The 20,505-nt window shown below is 39.0% G+C and overlaps 1 protein-coding gene across 2 annotated transcripts in view; it reads left to right on the plus strand.

Annotated features, from left to right (window-relative positions):
- The first annotated feature begins 1,630 nt into the window (after positions 1–1,630).
- The window catches only part of plxna1a (plexin A1a), a 206,589-nt gene continuing 187,714 nt past the window's right edge, over positions 1,631–20,505 (plus strand). For both annotated transcript variants that reach the window (XM_079848220.1, XM_079848221.1), the window contains exon 1: positions 1,631–1,795. The gene's annotated coding sequence lies outside the window, so the exon portion shown is untranslated. The remainder of the gene's footprint in view (positions 1,796–20,505) is intronic.

A 20,505-nucleotide genomic window follows, 5' to 3' on the forward strand; every position in this document is an offset into this window, starting at 1 on the left:
CTGGAATGTGCCTCACATCACTGAAGAACTGTATCTACATAAAACAACAACAATGCAACGAAATGTTATAAAGGTAGAGTAGAATTTCAGCTGAAGTTTAAGTTGAAGTTTTGACTTTTCTGACAGCCTTGTTTGTGCATTCAGGCACTGTCTTCTGTCTAGCTCTGAATTTGTCAGTGTGTGTGCAAGTTTGATCATAAATCCACAGTGTTTATCAGAGAAGCTTTGGTTTCTTTGTGAGGAAGGTTATGTGTGCAGTAGGATGATGGGTGTAACATTGGCAGTCTGTTTTGATTTCTGTTCTTGTCGGTGTCTTGTTATCTGTTTATTAGTTCAGTTTAGTCTTCCTCCGCCCCTGCCTGTTTGTTTCTATGGTTACATATTGATTAGTTAGTTCTGTTCAGGTGTGTCTCGTCTTATCTTTTTAGCTCTCCGGTTTGTTTGTGTATTTAAGCCCTGTGTCTAGTTCAGTCTTTGTCAGTTCTTAACGTTTTACTATGTTGGTTGTTCCGTTCCTGAGTCTTGTTCTTGAGTCTGAGTCTGTATTTGTGAAGTTTTGAGTTTATTGAATAAAGGACTGCTGCACATGGCTCCTGCTTCAACCAACGTGACAATAGGATTGTAAAGCTCAGCAGGTGTTCAAATACATTCTAACATGAGATGGTCTTTGTCGACCATTGGTCAAACAAGAATCTAGCCTCATTGTAATCTAAGGGTTTATAATACTATATAAGTATATGTCTAAGTATTGTTTTTAATGATTGTTTATTATGTCTTAAGGGCCTTACACACTGAGCATGATTAAGCGATACAAATGTATGATGTGACTACATCCTTGAATCTAAATGATAGATCCATATTAGTGATCAAGGTTTGCAATTGAGTATTTTCAAAATTCAGACAATTGTTTTCTGTTTGAAAGCATATTTTCTATATTTATTCTTCTATATTCTGTATTTTATGTCGGTCTGCACTGTAAAATGTCACTTTCTATTGCAAGCACATGTCTCTGAAAATACATGGGTAGAAATCTAAAAATATTGGGTAGACTAGGAGTGTTGTAACATTTTTTTTCAAGGTACAGCTTGTAATTCCTATACCTTTCAGAAAATAAAATATTCACATATTTGTCTGCAATAAATTAGAAATAAAGCACTATAATGAATGTCTATTTTGAAAATGTGGTAAAAATAAAAATCCTGTTGAAACTTATGCTTGTTCAAAATAATAATTATGCTAGCCTGCATTTATTTTAATCATTTTTATTTTAAATAAATAAGATACATATATAGGAAACATTTAACTATTTTAGCTCATTTCAAATTGGTTTAACTGGTGTCACAATTCACCCTTGTATTACAATACTCCTCTAATGCTGTTTTATTCATATCTTCTACTATTGTACTGTATGCTTGGCTGACATACACAAAAGACAAACAAACCATCGTCTCTGTGATTGTAATAAATGTGCCTAGATACATCGACAGGTGGTGCAACGGACTGGTGTTCAAGACTACAGACTGTAAGTTTCGCCAATATAGGCTCCAGCGCGCTCAATGTCGCCGCCTGGCCGCGACGCGAGATATATGTATCTGGCAGCGCGTTCCCTGAGACTCAAAACGAGGCTGCGTCTCGATCAGGGCGCGCGGACTGCATTCCTCCTCATTCATGCCGTGCTGAGACTTCACACTCGGAAAGTGCACGCGGAGCTTTACACACTGCTGCCGAGAAAATGTACTCAAGTTTGAGATTTTACGCATGGCGAGGATAATAAACCAAGGTATCAAGAGCACAAGTAGGTAACCTCGGTTCTTTACGCACAGGCGAGACTTTTCAATGCAGTTTGTTTAAGGGGAAATGCAGTTTTTTTTAGATCAGATGCGTGTCGCGCGCTGTTTTCTTCGGCGTTCCCTGCGAATGTATCGATACTTGATTGCGTCGGAACAGCCGAGGAGTGCGATGTGGACATTTTATATGCGGTTTGACACCTCAGTGTCTATTAACTGACGCATAAAACAAGCTGATATTTGCATTGAACAGCAGTAGTGGAGGACTAACTTGGTCAGATTCCCTGTGGTTTAATTGCTTTACTGAAACAAGTAAGCAGGTTATTTGGGTACAGGGGCGTTCTCTGAGAATATGCAGAATGTGAACGATGCATTTGTTGGATAGCGCAGTTTACCACTGCATATCACACTTTTAGGGATAATATTAACTGCATAGCGAGGGATGTTTTATATGTTTGAATAAACCAGGCTCTGCCCAACGCCTCTTAATTGTTCAGTTATTTGGTTATTGGATTGTCAGTATCAATGTGACAGTATGTGGGTTGGCTGTCTGTAAAATCACCAAGACTGATTCAGCTGGGGATTCGGGAACATTGGATGTAGGTTACAACAGTTAGGCTGCATGAGAAAGGCAGAAATCTAAGATTAGACAATTTTCTAATTGTAATTTCACGCATGTAGCCTACTATCAGCATAGCCTTCACATATAAAGATCTATCAGATGGCTTTTATTACGGTTAAATTACCTATTTTGTGGAGCAGACATTATAGCTAGACTGTATTATTTTTTTGGTTGGCGGGCAACTGTTTGACAGTCGAAGGTTGGTGTTTTTTTATCTTTATGAATGAATGATATGATCTACTTCATTCCTTTTTATTATAACATGATGCTGTTATTAATGATTTTAAGAGAAAAATAGACTAGTACGTGTTTTCTTGCAGTAAGTGAGCCGAAATATTACGTATTTGTCAATGTTTTGATCTTGCTCTGCGTCCTTCCAGTGTTCGATGGCTTTGGTTTTTCATATGACTGATAAGAGTTTATTTTGAAAGTAAAGGTGTTGTATGGAAAGCTCGGTAAATAATCATTACACATTCAGCCTATTGAAATTTGGTCGGTTAAACTCAAGACTTCAATGTCCCAGTCAGCATTGTAGCACGCGTAACCGTGCTGAAAGATTTTATTGTGGGGAAATAAGCAGACTGTCCAAAAGTTACGTGTTTTATATAAACTCATATTCCGTGTTTATTGAGAGTGGCACCTCTTAGGCTACCTTTTGGGCACAAGCAGTGATGCCATTTCAGTTCCATTCTTGAAGTAGCGCCGAGTATGACAGTAATGATGGAAATTCCATATATTCCACTATATATGGTGTAGCCTTATTAAGCCTATTAAATAGCTAAGCGAACAAAGATGTGCTAAAGCGAACATAATAAATGTGTTAAGATTTAACACTTAGGCTATAGCTATTCATTAATATTAGCTAGCCTACTGAATAAGAACTGTAGCCTACAACAAAACGTGCGTATTTGATTTAAAAAGCATGAGTCTTTTGGAAAATTGACCACATTGGTCACGTTTTGTTTTTGATTCACTAAGAACAATCCACTAGTTAGAGTCCCTGGTAGTTTGATGAAGTTTGTGTTATGAAGTGATGTTAGAGCATCAATCTCAACGTTAGGCGGAAAATGTCCAACTTTATGTCAGAGCGGTTCGCCTCTGTGACACTGTGAGAAACGAAGTGCGCCATGTCAGAATTAATATCGCTATGAGTCGTTATGTTCCGCGCACTCGGCCTTTGCCGTGATTGACGGATGTTTTAAATATCCCTGACATCCTCACCTTCGAGCTTGTCAGTGCCAGCCTCCTCCCGAGTCTCTCTACCGGTGTGGAGTGGGCTGTGGGCTGCATTAAACCTCTGTGCCCACTCTACATGACATGAGGCGCTGCGAGCAGACAGAGACAGTTTTGGCGCCTTTCCCCACACTAAATAACGTCTGCAGCGTTATACAGTACTACGTCACAATTACAGAGTCACGAGCTACAGTTGCATTTATAGTGACCGAGGCTAGTTGTTACACTTTTTATTACAGTGAATATTACCTAGGGTAGGTTTATTTTGGATAGTCAATTTCTGTGTGTGCAAATGTCTTAAAGTCTTATGGATATATAGAAAATGTGCTGTTGAACACACCTCTTGTGACAATGTGCCCCAATTGTGTTTACCCAACAGTTTTAGAAAAAAAAATGGAGGAGACAATTAATAATTTTTTTTATATGTTTATTGGTTTTGAAGTAAGTTTTTTAAAAGCAAATACAAAACTCTTGACGTTTGAATCTTTATACCCTTGTGACAACTAGCCTCAACCACCCATGCATTGATTAAATAATAAATTAATCATTTTGCCCACAAGCATCTCTCCTTCATATTTATAAGCCTTAGCTGCCAGTTTTTCGGTTTCATTTTTCCTTCTTTTGAATAGAGGGCTCTTAGATTCTCATTAGCTACTAACTTGTCTTTATAGTTTCCTTCCGTATCACTTCTAGGACAGACAATGATATCTTTTTGATTGAGTTTATCATAAAACACAAGTTATTTAATTTACTCTTCCAATCCATTATCAGCTCTTTCTGCACCTCAAATCTGTGGAGACGTCAAACTAACACAATAAAGGCAGTCAGGCCTGAAGTGTTTTGAAGCCGACTGTATCAGATCAGAGGAAGAGATAATAAAATTGTTTCTCCCTTCACTTTTCTTCTAGTATGTACGTTTATATAAGTGTACGCCAAAGGCTGACAGATGGTTATCCCTCTGAGAAAGCGTGTGATATTTAGATACTTCATGCCATAGGAATATGACAGGAATAGAGATTAGGCTACCATTTTATATTTGATCAGTCTTATTAGCAGCCTACTCTGTTGTATTTTAGTAATGCAAAGAGCGCTGTTGCATCAAATTCATTATTATTTCCCTTTTCTGAGTTATTGTGTGTGTATAAATAGTTTTTTGGCTTGAGCAGTGTTTGGAGATTGAAGGGTCAGGCCATGTTTTGTTTGTCATGGCCGTCGTCCAGAGGAGATGCAGCTTTTCCCTCTCCCTCAACAGACTGGAGGTCTCAGCTGGGAACCTCAGTGTAGGATCAGTGCCACTCATGATGTCAGGACAGCAATGATGGAGCTCTCATTCTTCTTGTGTTTTTCCAGCCCTCTTTTTTTTTTTTTTTCAACAGCCCATCAAAAAAAATTCCATCCCTACCTTTGTTTTGAGCTGCTGTATTTCTTGTTTTGCTGTCAAAGTATGAGGCCGTGAGTGAGATTAGAAGCTTTCCTGGGGTGACCAATGAAGCTTGACCATGAGCAGGAGTATCTCATTCTAGAAAACATGATTCAGCAGTTTATAATTCAATGGTATAACATGGCACCATATTCTAGGAATAGATAAGTCATGTGTTTGTGATGGAGAGAGCACAATCCGTATGCATTTGGGACTGACTGTTTTCCACTGTCGAACTAACCAGCTGTGTCTTGACCACTTCCTGGAGTCCAGCTATTCGACTAGCGCTTGAAATACCAAGTGTGACCTTTGACATCATTGTCAGGCCACATACCATTGAGAATGAAAGCGTCAAGGGCCCTCGAATGAGCTTTTGCAGCCTTCATCCATCTTGGGTTGGCCCCTGACCCCTTATGCATATTGAACATTACATCAGTTAGCTTTATTAGTGATACATGCTGTTAGATTTAAATTACAACGTCTGGGACCGTTAATGTACGTCAATACCAGTCAGTGGTGTGGATTTCTCTTTTGGGACAGGGTGGGGGGGACCTTTCCACTCACCTCTCCTTTGTAGTTTCCAGGACAGCGCATCTATCCCTCAGCCTTATCGGGGCTTGGATCCGATCAATGCTATCTGCCATCTGCTTGCAGACTACAGCTTTACCATCACCCTCTGTGGAGTTTTCTATGGCCCTTACAACTGATCCTAGACAGCATTTTTACGACACTCACAATGTATTATGTTAAGCATAGGGTAGGTTTCACTGATGCCAAACCAGCTGTTAAGGGTATTATTAACTGGTGCCGTTGTGTTTTTCCTTTTCGCTTGCCTGTTTTGTATCGAGAAGGGCTTTAGGGCTCTTATAATGGAAGTCACAGACTGGCAGCATCTTGGAGCCAAATTTCTTTTTACTTTATTCAAAGGCGTCCCTCACAACGTATCCCTTCAGGTCTGGTTTGGTTTATTTACCCCTACTGATGAAAGTGACTCTGAAATCTTCGCCGTAGGCAATGTGAAGTTAGTAATAAGAATAGCCACGTGTGTTTATAAGGGTTTGCATGTGTATATAAGTAAATTTGGGCTGTGTGTGCAAAAGCCGTTTCCCACCTTTCTGTTCATTGTGGTCTGAGCAGGTTTGCTCTTTGTGATGCCTCCTTATGGTATAAGCAGTGTGAACTCAATAATAGACTATTTACTGTCTGGTTCATTTCATTTGGCCGTCGTCTTTCCTTGGATACTGCCGCTGAAGCACTTCCTCAGGCAGTTGTGGTTTGTGTACTGAAAGCCAGTTAAATAATGCACGATCTCTAGACTGGCCATGTAAGTAAGACTAAAAGTGATGGGGCCCAAGGGGACGTCCCTCTCCTAGGACCACAGATGCTCTAAAAGTCCTTTCAAGAGGTCAACAGTAGCCATATAGGTGCATTTTCAATGTGTAAGAAACTGGATAGTATGTGCAGGATACGGTGTCGTTTTTAATATGGTGCTCCGTGGAGTTGTTTCAGCAAGTCAATAAATGGATAAAGCTAGCTCTTGATAGATTGATAGATGTAATATTTCATGATATTGAATTGGTTTTAATAAGAGCGTTGAGCTTGTTAAGTCAAGGTCCTGGTGTTCAGTCGCCTCTTAATTAATATCTCATTAAAAGACGGCGTGTATTGATCTCTCTGGGTAATGTTCAACCTTTAATACTGCCAGAATGGATTCAGATAGTTGACCTCATAATCTCAACTGTTTTCGCTTGTGGTTCATTCTGGCATTATAGATCGGGACCTTTGCTTTGTAATTTTGGCTGCTGGTGATCTTTGCTTGGCTGGTTTTGGGCTAAAGGCGGGTTTGATTTGGAGCCCGCTTTGTGAGTTGGTTTTCATTCAGGATTAGGTCTAATCCGGGTGAGAGAAACCAGTGCATTGGATCTGTCGTGTCAGGCTTATCCGTTGCCAGAGTAACAGAGGACTGTGAAAGGGTTAATTGAAATCCCAAAGCGAGGTGACGTGTCGCCCTAATCCCTGCTGCCCCTTGACCTCTAACCTCACGGGGGGTCTTTGACGGGGGACCTCCTTGTCACTGCAGACTTCTTGGGAGCCCACTAAACTTCTCATTCCATAATGATGCTTTCTGCTCGGGAAACAGAAATCATTAATCATGTTTCTAACAGCTAATCATGATTTTCCAGCAGTTTGAGAGCGAGCAAGTCAAGGAAGGGACTGCTTCTTTTTAAGAAGGTGATTATGCCAACAACAGCTCCAAATGAGTGAACTTTAAAAACTCCTCACGGATGCAAGGGAAAATGAGATGAGTTTGAAATGAAATAGAATGTATTCCCATATTAGTATTTGACAGCCATTTTTGTTACTCTCTCAAGGTCTGTTTACAATGGTTAGTGTTGCAAAGTCAATTGCCAGTAGATGTTTTTACATTTAAGATTATCTGCACTCCAGATGGCAGATTATGTCCCTGCTCATTTGCATAAACTGACAAACTCAGCTCAACCTCGCCAGTGGTTGGTCAAAATCTTACAGAAAATGAATGACTTTCGGTTGCGTTATTACTGCACATTGCTGTCAGTGTGAACACAACTTCAGTTTGTCAGACTACGTTCAGACTAGTGGCAAATGTGGCCCAGATCTGATTTTTTTTGTTGCTCAGATCTGTTTTTCTCATGAAGTGTGAACAGCATAAACGCATGGAATCTGATCTTTTCAATTCCGATTTGTGCCACTTCCATATGTGGTTCTAAATCCAATACAGGTCAGATGTTTTGCAGCCATATCGGAATTTCATGCAGCTCATGGTAGTCACTTCAAAGATTTTCCATACCCAAAGTTATGAAGACAGTTGCAAAAGGTAGTCAGTGAGGGACAGTGATGTGTCAGAGGCAGAGCTCATAAGTATTACAGTGACATGACAGCTCTATATAAATGCAAAACATGATGGCTCGTATAATAAGTGTTTAAAAACTATGCACTTTTTTCACATCCTCGTCTTCGTTTTTTTTTATATTGCCTGCGTATAAATTTGCTTGCCCTAGGCGATATTTATAAGATATTTTTTATACTATATCTTACTCTTTTGCATGGATTATCAATTGTCATAAGTGTTCTTTCGTTCTTTCTTTCTTTCTTTCTTTCTTTCTTTCTTTCTTTCTTTCTTTCTTTCTTTCTTTCTTTCTTTCTTTCTTTCTTTCTTTCTTTCTTTCTTTCTTTCTTTCTTTCTTAATCTTTTCTCTCTGAGAGGTTGGTTAAGTTGCATTTTAAACATGGGCCTCTCTGTAGAGCTCTGCTGAACATCAGCAGCCTGATTCCTTTAACATAGCCGGCTGCAGGCATTCTGTCTCCCTGGAAAATCTCCTCTCTCTCTCCCTCTCGAACACACTCTCTTTGAGTGGCCCGATCTGGAAATGATTACTCTGCCAGACCAATGAGCAGGCTTCCCTTTGATGGGTCATAAACAGAGGTCGGAGGTCAAATTCCTCTCCCCAGATGGAATTCTCTTGACATGCTTCACTGCAGAGCCCGGAGGTGTCGTGGGGGACGGACTGTACGCGTGTCATCATGCCTTAGTGGGTCAGTGTGAGTGTCTTGTGTGCAGGATGCACTTGTAAATCTCCTTTGAGACTCTGTTAGGAGAGAGATAATGTGTTATGGTGCGTATGGAAGGTGTGTGTCTATTTGAATGTGCGAGGGAGATGACATCATGTGTGTGAGTGTGCGTATTTGAAAGTGTCACTCTGATGGAATGACTAGTAGGCATTCAGCCACAGGAGTGTTGGGGTGTGCGCCTTTACACCTCTCCTGACAACCTGCATTTAACGTGTGTTTAGAGCGGTGTGCGATTTCACTGTTTGTAAGATGTTTTCTTCGCCACCTCTTGTTGCTTCCCAAAGGAGCTTTTCAATGGATCCAACTTTTCTGACAGCCTATTGCCAGTAAATTCAGATTTTAGCTGGAAAACAGAGAAAATACTTGTCTCTAGACTGATTAGGCACCATAAAGCACTCAACTGTGTCTTTAGTGAGACTGTGAACGCATGATGAATGCACAATATGGTGCTCAGTAGAAGTGGGTTCTTCTGATTTTTGTTTTGTTTTGTTTTTTGGCTGTTGCTTCATGAATAAGATATTAAAAGATTAAGAATCTGGAATTTCATGTTGGCGAAAAATATATTTTTAAATATTTTTCAATGTGTCTTAATTTCATCATGCAGTTATGTGGGAGATATGGAAAAAGCTTTCCTTAGTATGTCCCCAGATTTTAATAGCACATAAATCAAATCAAGCATCTGGCATTTTATCAGTTTAGAACTATTGTCTTTTAAAACATGAATACAAGAATATTGTACTTTCAAATGTCATTTCAAATTTTCACCCAAAGTTTCCTTCAGATTATAGAAGACAATGGTGCCCATCAACTCTTTGGTTACAGACATTCTTCAAATTATCTTCTTTTGTGTTTTAAGCAGATGAAAGATATTCATAAAGGTGGAACAACTTGAGGGTGTAAAGGATTCAACAAATTTCAACTGTCCCTTCAGTTAAGTTATCTGTTAGCTGTCAAACGTTGTTTTTTTTTAAACAAAATGGGGCAAACGTAGTTATAGCATACATAGCATCTAAAAACACAGACAGTGTCCTTTAAACATAAATATTTTATAAAATTCTGGTGTTGACTTGTCAACTACCCATTTGTAAAAGTTGAAGAATACTCAAGTGGCGGTCCTCTTGTGAAAGGTGTCGGTTTGAATCTCGTCTGTGTTCGTTGTCTTGTTTTCCCTCTCTCTTTCTTCTGTCAATTCAATTCACGTGTGCTCTCTCTTGTCAGTAAAACGTAGGAAAAAAGCCCAAAAGAGTGTGCAATTGTACTGCTGTTCTTGAGCTAGATTTATGTTGTTGTTGAATGCTTGCCTTTGCAAAACTCACCAGTAGGATGCTAGTGTTTTCTTGGAGTATGCCAGGACCTTGCAATGCAGTTGCTAGGGTGTTCTGGGTGGTTGTTAGGTAGTTGATTACAGGCCTGACTTAAGGTCTTTGTGAAATTCTGATCCCTAGATATGGCTTGGGTCTTTCATTGTAAGTCTATTGTATTTTTATTTTGTCTGCCAGGTTAAACTGTACTTTGATCACTAGTAATAGGCTAGCTTTTGAGGTATAATTCATGCCATTTGTAGCACAAATTTTACAACATTAAACTAAAATAAAAAACCCTTACCATAAACAGTTATAATATTGATACAAACCCTACTATTTATTCCTTAGTTTAGTTTTCCACACCCTTCCCCTATGTATTTGACTACAGAATGAGGTGAAGTCAATGTGACCATGCCCTTTCTATAGGCTTAAACTGAAACACCTCTGTTTTTAATATTCAGAAGGACAGAGACATAAGCACATCTTTCTTCCCATCCGCAGCTGTTAGGACTCGAAATCTCTCAGTGGATGAGGGCTTTTGTGAGATGCAGCAGATGCTGTTTGGTATAAAGGCTCGGCAGAACGCTCCAGATGATCGCGAGAAGAATGAGTTGTGCTAAGAGCTGGCGAGCGGCCCGATGCAATATAGATATTTCTCCATTTCTTTGCTTATAAATGTGCTTCTATCCCAAACCTTCATTTCTTATGTGCAAAAAACGAATGTGGGTTTGAATTTTAACACACAAGAGTCTGAAAGGACATATGCGGCGCTGTTTATTGAAGGGCAAGAGGAAGGAAGAGTAGGTTAATAGCTAGCTTTACTTCCTCGTCCTTGGCAGATGTATTTTTGTGTGTGTGACGATAAAAATCCAGCAGCGGTCTTCGTCAGGCTTGCTTTTGTGGCTGCCACCGGGTCGCTGTATAATTGAGAGTGTGATCCTCTTGAGTTTGGTCTTTACAGCGGCCGACGATACTGTCCCTTTCACACTCTTGCGCACACACTCTTGGCTTAGATAAGACTAGTCTGTTTTAGCCTCTTGCTATATAGCTGTTTCCAGCTCGATTCTCATGCTCCTGTGACCCTGTGAGTGATGGCAGTGCAGTGCCTTAATGACCATCAGCAGAGCCGGGTGACCCTCGGCTGTGCCGCTGGCATTAAACCGGATGTAAGTTTGTGTGCAAGCGTTTTAACATAAGGGCTGCTCAGCAGTCGTCTGCCACTGATATCAGTGTGTGTTACCTCAATGAGAGCACTCTCCTGTTTACTCATTTGATTGACTTCAGGACAGGTTTGTTTGGCAGGCACACGTGTGTGTGTGTGTTTGTGCACGTGTGTTTGCAGACTGGCCATCCTTAGACAGTTCTTAAAGTTTTATAGACTCCAGTGCCATTCTTTCCCGTTTCCTGTTGAGTTCTCAATCGTGTCCAGATGAGCCGGTCGCACTGGCGGTGGTGGAAATGCAAACAGCGACGAAACAATGGCCTGGCCCTTGTTCTGCTATATAAGCCACCAGACTGGGGTAGTGTCCAAACTCTCCTCAGGGGAAAATACACTAGAGCTCTCTAATAAACACTCAAGCAAACTGACAGTGTTAACGCCCTGTGGACTCTAAATCTAGTCAAGAGGATCCATTTATTATTATTATTTTTTCTAAAAATAAAAATTCCAATGTTGAATTAAATTTTTTTTTTTTTTTTTTACAAATTAAAGCAAAAAATATTAAAATAGTTATTTATTAAAAATTATTTTACTTTAATTGTATTTTTATTTTGATATTTAAAATCCAATATTTATAAATATAATGGTTTAAATATCATGTAATAAATGAAATATTTAATTACAGTTTAAAATTAAATTAGACATTTTATTTAATATTACATTAAATATTTGAAATAATTTTAATAACTACATGTGATCATTTATTAAATTTATAATCATTTATTAAATGATTAAATCTATTTATTAAATAATTATATGAAAATATTATCATAGTTTATTTAATCATAATCTATATATTACGTGGAATTTTTGGGTGGTACACTACTTCATGCAAATATTAGTGGTTTGACAAAAAAGGCTGGGAACCCTGATTTGTTGTTGTTGTTGTTTTTGTTTTTAAATAAATGATAAAAACGTTCCTCTACATTAAACCCTCATTATTATAAAAGAATATTATGAACTCATTATGTGGAGTGATTTACTGATAAGAGCCGTGACTCATTCGTAATGAACGTCAGCGTTTGCTCTTGCACACAGATGTGCTGTAGCTGATATTTTGTTTGTTCGTGGTCATTTGTGGTTGCACTGTAGAGAGAGTCTTTTATTCTTTTATTCCTTTTTCACTTAATCATCTGGCATTGGACTTTGCTTTTATGCTTCTGCAGATGCTTTTCTCTCTTATGCTTTTAAATGGGGAATGATACAACAGTTTCGATTCATCCTAAAATGAATTCCTTGAAGCCATTGTTAGTGAATTTGATAATCGTAACTGAAGCTTTGGCAAAGTCTTCTTTGTTTGTTTAATTTGTAGAAGATCCTGACCTTCACATATCCACATAACTGCTTTAAGTGATTCCAGAAGTAAGTTGTTTTTGTTTGACCAAATTTTGTTTCGCCTTGTCATGAAAAGTAAACCTTGACACGATAGGTGTTTTTCTTCCCGACTTCCTGATCAAACCATAGATATACGTAAGGCATCCCTTTTTGAGCCTCATCAGCCTGTCAGGCTCAAAACGGGGAACCTTCCACGAACAGACACCCCTTTGGCAGGCCTTGTTGTCTTAAGCGCGTTCTGTAGCACCGCGAGGGCTAAACGTGTTTGCAATTACAGCTCACGCTAAAAGGAAAGGAAGGTCTCACACTTTAAAAATCACACATTTGACATCTCTGCTTTTCCTCGCTCCCATATAGCCCAATTTTGCTTGTAGGTCTCGCTAGCCGGATTCCCCTGTGGTAAACGCGGAGCATAGCTGAAATACCTGCAGCTCTCCCCCGCACCCGCCACTAATCAGTACCACATCTACAGACGCTTCCAGTTTTCCAGTGGATCGGTCTCTGATCCTTCGCCCGCGGGGCCCTGACACGTTCTCACACCAACCTCAACCCTTGGCTGGGATGAGCGGGCTCCCCGTCTGCTGCCGAGCCATCGGTCACTGTCATGGCAACACATTCCTGAATTGAAAGAGCTAGAAAGGGGTGAGCGAAAGCTTCAGTGGCTTTTTGCTGCAGTAGAGCCGCGAGTAATATTAATGGCCAAAGGAGCAGTCGGACAGCTGGCGTACTGAGGCTATTCATCATAATTGTCACACTCTGACTGATCAACTCCTTTGTAGGGCTCAGACACTCCTGGGACAAGGTGCCCTAATTGCTGACTTAGGATCAAGTTTCTCGTTCTCCAGGCCAAATTTATAAGCATTATAAACCACAGACTCTCTCTCATGTGGAAGATCTATAATAAGCTCTAAGGGACATCTTTCACACTGCTTAATCTTTGCGGTGCTCTTTCATAGCTGTAGTAGGTTTGAAAAGGGAGTAGGTTTGGTTTTGACTCTGATTTTCATGACCTTCAGAGCTGTTTTTGAACTGTACTTAAATACTCTGACAGAGTTTTCTGCTACTGAATCTAGTGTCATAGCAAACCAAATTGCTATAAATGAGTTATGAGCTTTCTGAATTGAATGTGCACTCATTGATAATAAATAGACAACATATCTAAAACACACTCATGGCAATTTGTATCTATTTTACGTTTTAGCACATTAGTTTGCAATTTGTACGATAATCATTCGAACGTTTTTGTACGAGTTGCTTTACGCTCCACTTTTCCGTACAAATCACATCGTACACATTAAAGTCCGTTCTCGAACCGTTCTCCACTGTAGAAAGGGGCTTCCAGGCTAGAGAGATTGTTTCAACTTTGGCCCTTAAAAACTTGCTAGTTTCGAATGAAGCGGGGGATGGAGAAATATAAAGCTATGTGCGCAAGAGAGACCCAGGGTGCAAGAGAGCGAGTGAATCAACAGTTTCAGTCTCAATTGATCTCTGAAAAGGACAGATGAGTGTAGGCAGTTTATGCAAGCTGCTGATTCAATAGAATCACTCCTGGTACTGTGAGCAGCAAAACAGAAAGGTCCTACTTGACCCGCTCCGACCGGCATCTCTGGCATGAGAGGCGGGCACACTAACAAGGACACTACAGACTGCAGTTCTCTAGCTTCAGTCGCAAGTGCATCTTTTGAGGCCAGGGGAGTGAAGTTTACACGCACAGCTCTTACTAGCTTTGCCTCCGTTACACTCACTCCTGTAAACCTCACTCCCATCCGGGTCATGGCACCAAATGTAACCTCAGAGCGTTGACTCTTACTAGCTTGCCTCTGTTACTCTTGCACGAACCCCCGGGACGAGCAATGTTTTTTTAGACTGGTCATAGTCAGGCGTTACGTCACAGTTCATTCCTCAAATCTGTGAAAGCAAGCGGCCAGTTCGCAACAGGCTCCAATTTACCTGGCTCCAGAATGCGAACCATTCTTGTGGAAAAGGGACATAATTGGCAATTAATTTATTATAATGGTATTTCATTTTAATAAATATAATATTGTGTTACTTTAGTTTTTAGTATATTTAATTATGTAGTTAGGACAATTCTTCTTCAACAATACAAAGTTAATGGAATTAACAAACCCTGAATCGTTAAGTAGAATTGGAATCAATTGCCATTCTAATCTGTTAGCACGAGACCACCGCGGTTAGCCTATGGGCAAGAGTGTGTAAATAGTTTGATTTACATCTGTTCTTTGCTCTTTTCGGTCTCTTTCTTTCTCCACGAGCCACCAGCAGCTTGCACGTGTAATGAGGAATTTAATTTCTATTAAAGATGCAAATGTAGCCTTTAAAGGAGATTGAGATGGTGGGATGAAGCTAGCATTCAGACAGCTTTATCTCACCACTCTGTTCATTAGCCGAGTGTAATTGTGTTAGCACAAATGCGTTCACCGGGAACGCACATATCTGACTAGAAAGGTCACACAGATGACACAGTAAAGGCGCATACGTACGCACAAAACCACACTCCATTTCATCTCATGCTTGACTTTACTCTTGATAAGTCTTTTAAGATGAAAGCACTGCTAAAGATGTTTGTTTGTTTGTATGCATGCATGTGTAGGTGGGTGCATAGTAATGAGTGAAGTTAGCGAAAGTGTGAAGCTCAGCACACAAACTCACATAGGCTATATCAGTGCATGCTTGCAGTGTGCGGAGGGAAGCGGGCCAGAGAATGGCCGTTGCCCAATGATGCGATCCTGATGGAATGTGCGCTAGCGAGGCCTGCGGAACATGAAACACCATGAGCTCGGGAGCTACCGTTATGGGATTTGAAGTCTTTATGCCCCCTTTTCCCCTGTAGTTTAAAGCATTGCACAGCCGGAATCAGTGGAGCGTTTCACATTCTGATCCTGGCACGAGTTTTTGCTTGGCATTTGCCGCGGATAATTGTAGCTGGTTTAGAAATGACATCGTAAATCGTAATTGTGGAATTTACGAAAAAACACTTTGATTTGCAGCCATGTTTATCATAATGAAGTCGATTGCACAACAGATGAGAGCGAGCTAATGAAAGAGGAAAAGATGCGGTGGACGTACTTCTGCAATAGGCTGCAGAAGGAAATAACCAAACGCTTCCCAGGAGGGAGAAAGCTTTTTATTGATGGCTGAACTTTGAGTCAGCAGTGTTTGCGTGCTTTTATTGGCTCTGTGGGAGCTGTAGCCCAGACACTGAGGTGTGGTAATGGACGTGGATCTATTAACACAACCAGAGATGGAATGGGATGTGTCTGTTGATATACGTTTGTGGGTGTTGCAAACACTGTGATTGTGTATTCCTTACAGTTTCTCACAAGTGTATTCATTAATTTGCGCATGTACTCACCTCTATGTGAAAATATGCTAATGTGGTCACAATAAATGTTTTTTAATATCACAGCAGAAATGACAATGCTGTTGAGCAGTCATTTAAAAAGTTAAATATTTATATATTAAGAAATACCATTTGTTTTGATATAATTTATTAGTTATTATAATAGCAAATATTGTATACTTTTACACAATGCACTATGGCATCTATATCAACTAATTTTTTATTCATATTGGCTTTCTGTCACTTGAACAAAAACAATTGAGTCTGTACTACTCATACTTGATATATTCTTTCATTTTACTTATTTTTATTTTTTATTTTACTTTATTTACCTTTGGTTTTATTTTACTTATTTTTTATTTTGTCTGTTTTATGTTTTTATTTCATTTTATTTTAATATCTTCAACTTGGTACCAAAGTACAGGATCCATGGTTGTATGAAGCATTTTTGTGTATAGTAAATATGGATGACTTCACCACAGTCATACTGACCATATGTTTTCTTACAATAAATATTTGCATCATTACAGGCATGTGTTAATATGTCATGACTAGCTGTCTTGTAGTGTAGGTTGGTCACAGTTGTGTCATCTGGGGCAGGGATAACATAAGCGATAACATAAGCGAACTGCTGCAGTAGCAACATTTACAGCAACGTGAAAAGATCCAGTGATTAGACTTGATGGCTTTTCCCTTGAAGTGCCGTGTCTTTTCCCATAGCTCACAATTTATGTCCATTGTGACTGTGATTTCTTCTGCTCTGTCTTTAGTCCATATAATAACACAGCAGTTTTTGATTTTAGGAAGCAAGTAAGTTTAGCTGCACATCATTTCACATTGTGTATCTTTAGAGTTTGTGGTGCTTGCTAAGGCCATAATTATTACACATACTCAGTTTTTCAAAACTCTTAAATCTAAGTTTTAAACTCATAACTCATCCCACACTGTTTATTCTAAGGACATGATTCATTTCTGACATGGTGTGGCATGTTAAGTTTGATTTTAACTGGTGGACAGTAAAAAAAAAAAAAAAAAGGTGAAAACACTTCCCACTTCTTCTGCTGTTGACCTCCCGAGTCCATGCATCCAATCAAAATCTACAGTATTTTGGCACAAATTTGATTGTCACTTAGAAGAAAATGGCCAAATTAATCAGCTGCCAGCATGATTATGTGTTTGTGAGATGCACCACATTCAAACCATGAACAAAACTAATTTAACCCATAATGTACAACAAGGACAAACATGATTTGTGCCGACCACAATGTGTTTTAGGAAGTTAATTATTGGCAGCCAAAAACCTAAAACTGTTGAAATGTGCTAAATTAGCTTGTCATGTTTATGCAGTTCATGGTGATAATAATACATTTAAGGTTTTCTGTGTTGGGCTGTAAATATCTGGGTCAATAAGTAAAATCCGCTGTAAACCATTGATATATTGTGTCATGCAAATCTGGCACCTTTTTTTTTTCTTCCCAAAATGCACTTGTTTATATTAGGGTGCTGTTGAACCTGCTGTGCGAAGTTGTTGGTGGTTTGGGGGGCGAGGGAGGGGGCAGCTGTCATGGTGTCAGTGGGTCACACGCTAAGGAGTGACGCTATAAAAGGAGGACAGTGTTCTCTGATTTTGGCACATCCACAGTGCAACAGGCCTACTGCACAATCACCTCCTCAGTGTCCTCTATTCCTGCAGACACCGGGCCCTCCCCGCTGCACGGCCATTAGTCAAACCCAAACAATACCCACCCTCAGCACGAGAGAGAGTGGGGTAGAGTCAAAAGACCTGAATGGAGGCGGAGTGCAACTTTCTGTGGTCATTTAAACAGGGCAGGACTAGTCTGGCAGTATTAGATTAGCAATTAGCAATCAGTGAGAAGCAGAGCAAATGTTTTGTTTTGTGTTCTATGCTGTGCATAAGCCACATTTGTCTGCATTGGTTTTGTCTTATTCCTCATGGTTCATTAGCTGATTCATAATCTTTTATTAAATAACAACAGCATTATACATTATTAAAAGCATAAATAATATAACTTTTATATTTAATAAAAATACTGAAACTATGTACATTTTCTAAAAAATACATGACCCACTAGCATTTAGTCAAGGGGCAGTCAATCTTACTTTTTGAAATCAAATTAGGCCAATTTACATTTTTATGTAACTGAATCAAAAATGTTATGAACAACAGTCTTAAAGAAAACAATTTGTGACTAACTTGTAAGATTAGTCTTAGCAGTTTATGTAGTGGGCCCCAGAGGCCAGATTCACGAAACATTCTTTAAGACAGGCTCAGACTTCAGGATTTTTTTATATTTTATATTGTGAAATCTGGTTGCATCATGCTCATAAGGAGAATCTTTACAGATTGTCTTTTCTCAATCGTGGCACATCACACACTACAAGATATTATTAAGATTATTATGCCAGAGGGAGCAACTCGCGTGATCACATGCGGAAGTGGATATAAGCAAATGGATGTTGTCTGTTCTTCAGAGAACAGAAATTTCACTGGCAATTTTAATATCCATTAACAGTAGTATGCTAGATAGCTTTAGCCTTAAGGGTTAAACCATAAATGTGTAGATGCCACATTCGGGAATGGTCAATGGTTTCACAACATTGCGCAGCTTCTTGTTGTGAAACCGCCGAGATTTAAATTTCCAAATAAAGGGATAACCTTTCACATGTGACAATGTGTTGGTTTGTGTTTTATATACTTAATTTAACAGATTTTATACTATGGTAAGTTTTTAATGTCTTAGCTGACGCTTTCATCTTGTTGTATTGAGTTTATTGTCATTGGTGTCACTTGTGCACAACCCTAGTAATATGAAATATGTATAGCTAGTGTTATCTTGTAATGCTTAATACTTAAAGAAAAAACACCCCAATAAATTCATTAAACACCTTTGGGGATTTAAGATAAGTTAGAGGTTAAACATTCTTATTAGGAATTCAGACTCTTCTTAAAGGGATAGTTCACCCAAAAACGAAAATCGTGCCATTAATTATTCACCCTCATGGCATTCCAAACACATAAGACTTTCGTTCATCTTCGGAACACAAATGAAGATATTTTTTATGAAATTGAGAGCTTTACGCTATAGCTTTGAAACGCATTTTGTTAATAAAGTGTTAAATAATGTGGGGTTATCCGCTTTATAAAACTGAGGTTAAACCACTGAAGTCACATGGATTACTTTAATGATGTCTTTACTACCTTTCTGCGGCTTGAAAGTGGTAGTTGCGTTGCTCTCAATGGAGGGACAGAAAGCTCTCAGATTTAATAAAAAAACAAAAACATTAATTCGTGTTCCGAAGGTTTGGAACGACATGAGGGTGAGTAAGTTTCTTATTTTTTCTTACAATTATTCTAAAGAAAAGTTTTTGATAATATGAAATTTTCTTCATTTTATTCGTAAGAAAATAGCAATCTTAAGAATGTTTGATAAATCCACCTTCTTTCCTACATTCTCTCCTGCTAAATATTCTGCCTCACTCGTTAAATCTGTTGCATATGCAGTTTCTTGTCATCAACTCTCACGGGAACAGTTACTATTTGTCTGTTTTTGCCTTTTAAAATATGTGTACATTAGGCTAAGCTAAGGAACGGCAGAAATTGCAGTCGTTGTCACCTTTTAACCACCATTGTTACCGTCAGCTTTTTATTTCTCCTCTCTGGCATGAAGGAGTTATTTCCACAGCCAGGCCCGCTGCATCCCTCTAAATCGTCGTCCTCATAATCATTCACACTGAAAATTGGCCACCTAGACTGAAACAAACTTGCGTTGCTATATCCTCTTTTTAGCTGAATGAGATGACATGTCGTTCCAAGACTGTTTTGCAAATCATTTCATGCTGTCAACAAGTCATTGTTTCCTCTATCATCCCCTGCGATCACAGTCACAGTGTAGCTTTGCTAAAATATCACTTTCATTGGGGGTCTCGCTGGATTGAGTTTAGTATTGCTTTTTTAAATTGTAGGCTAAATCGAGTCTGTCTGGTTTTAATATCTTGACTTATATCAAAGCATACCAGTGGTGGTGTTTTAATTTCATTGTAAATATGTAGGCTAGCTGTTTTTTCTGGTGCACATGCAAATGTTGTTTTTCTTCTTCTTGTTGTTTCTTATCAGTAGAGTCTTCCAGGGGTTTGGTTTTTGATACGCCTGCGTGGCTTAACAGTAATAATATTCAAATATTTGTCCTGTACACATTTTCGTTTTGTGCATTCATTTTATCACACTAATCTGAAATCTTAATTTGATTACATAAATTGTATTTATTGCGGATTTCCTTTTATTATGCAGTTCAGAATCTGTTTTCATGTTTAGACACCTGATAATAGTGGTGGTAATTAATTGTAGGTAGGCAGAAGGACTGAAAGAGAGAAAGGATGGACAAAAAAGATATACAGACAGGCAGAATTAATGAATGTCAAACAGAAAGAATGAAAGACAGACAGAATTAAGATTTCAAGACAGACAGACATAAAGACAGAAGCAGAATAATAAAGAAAGCCAGCTTGTGTGTGTTTGTGGATTAAGGCCTCTATGTATTGATGTATGTGAGTGTGTCTGCGTGCTTGTAATAGAAAGCAGATCCTGCTATGCAGA

Source organism: Squalius cephalus (genome assembly GCF_949319135.1).
Source record: "Squalius cephalus genome assembly, chromosome: 18".
NCBI lineage: Eukaryota > Metazoa > Chordata > Actinopteri > Cypriniformes > Leuciscidae > Squalius > Squalius cephalus.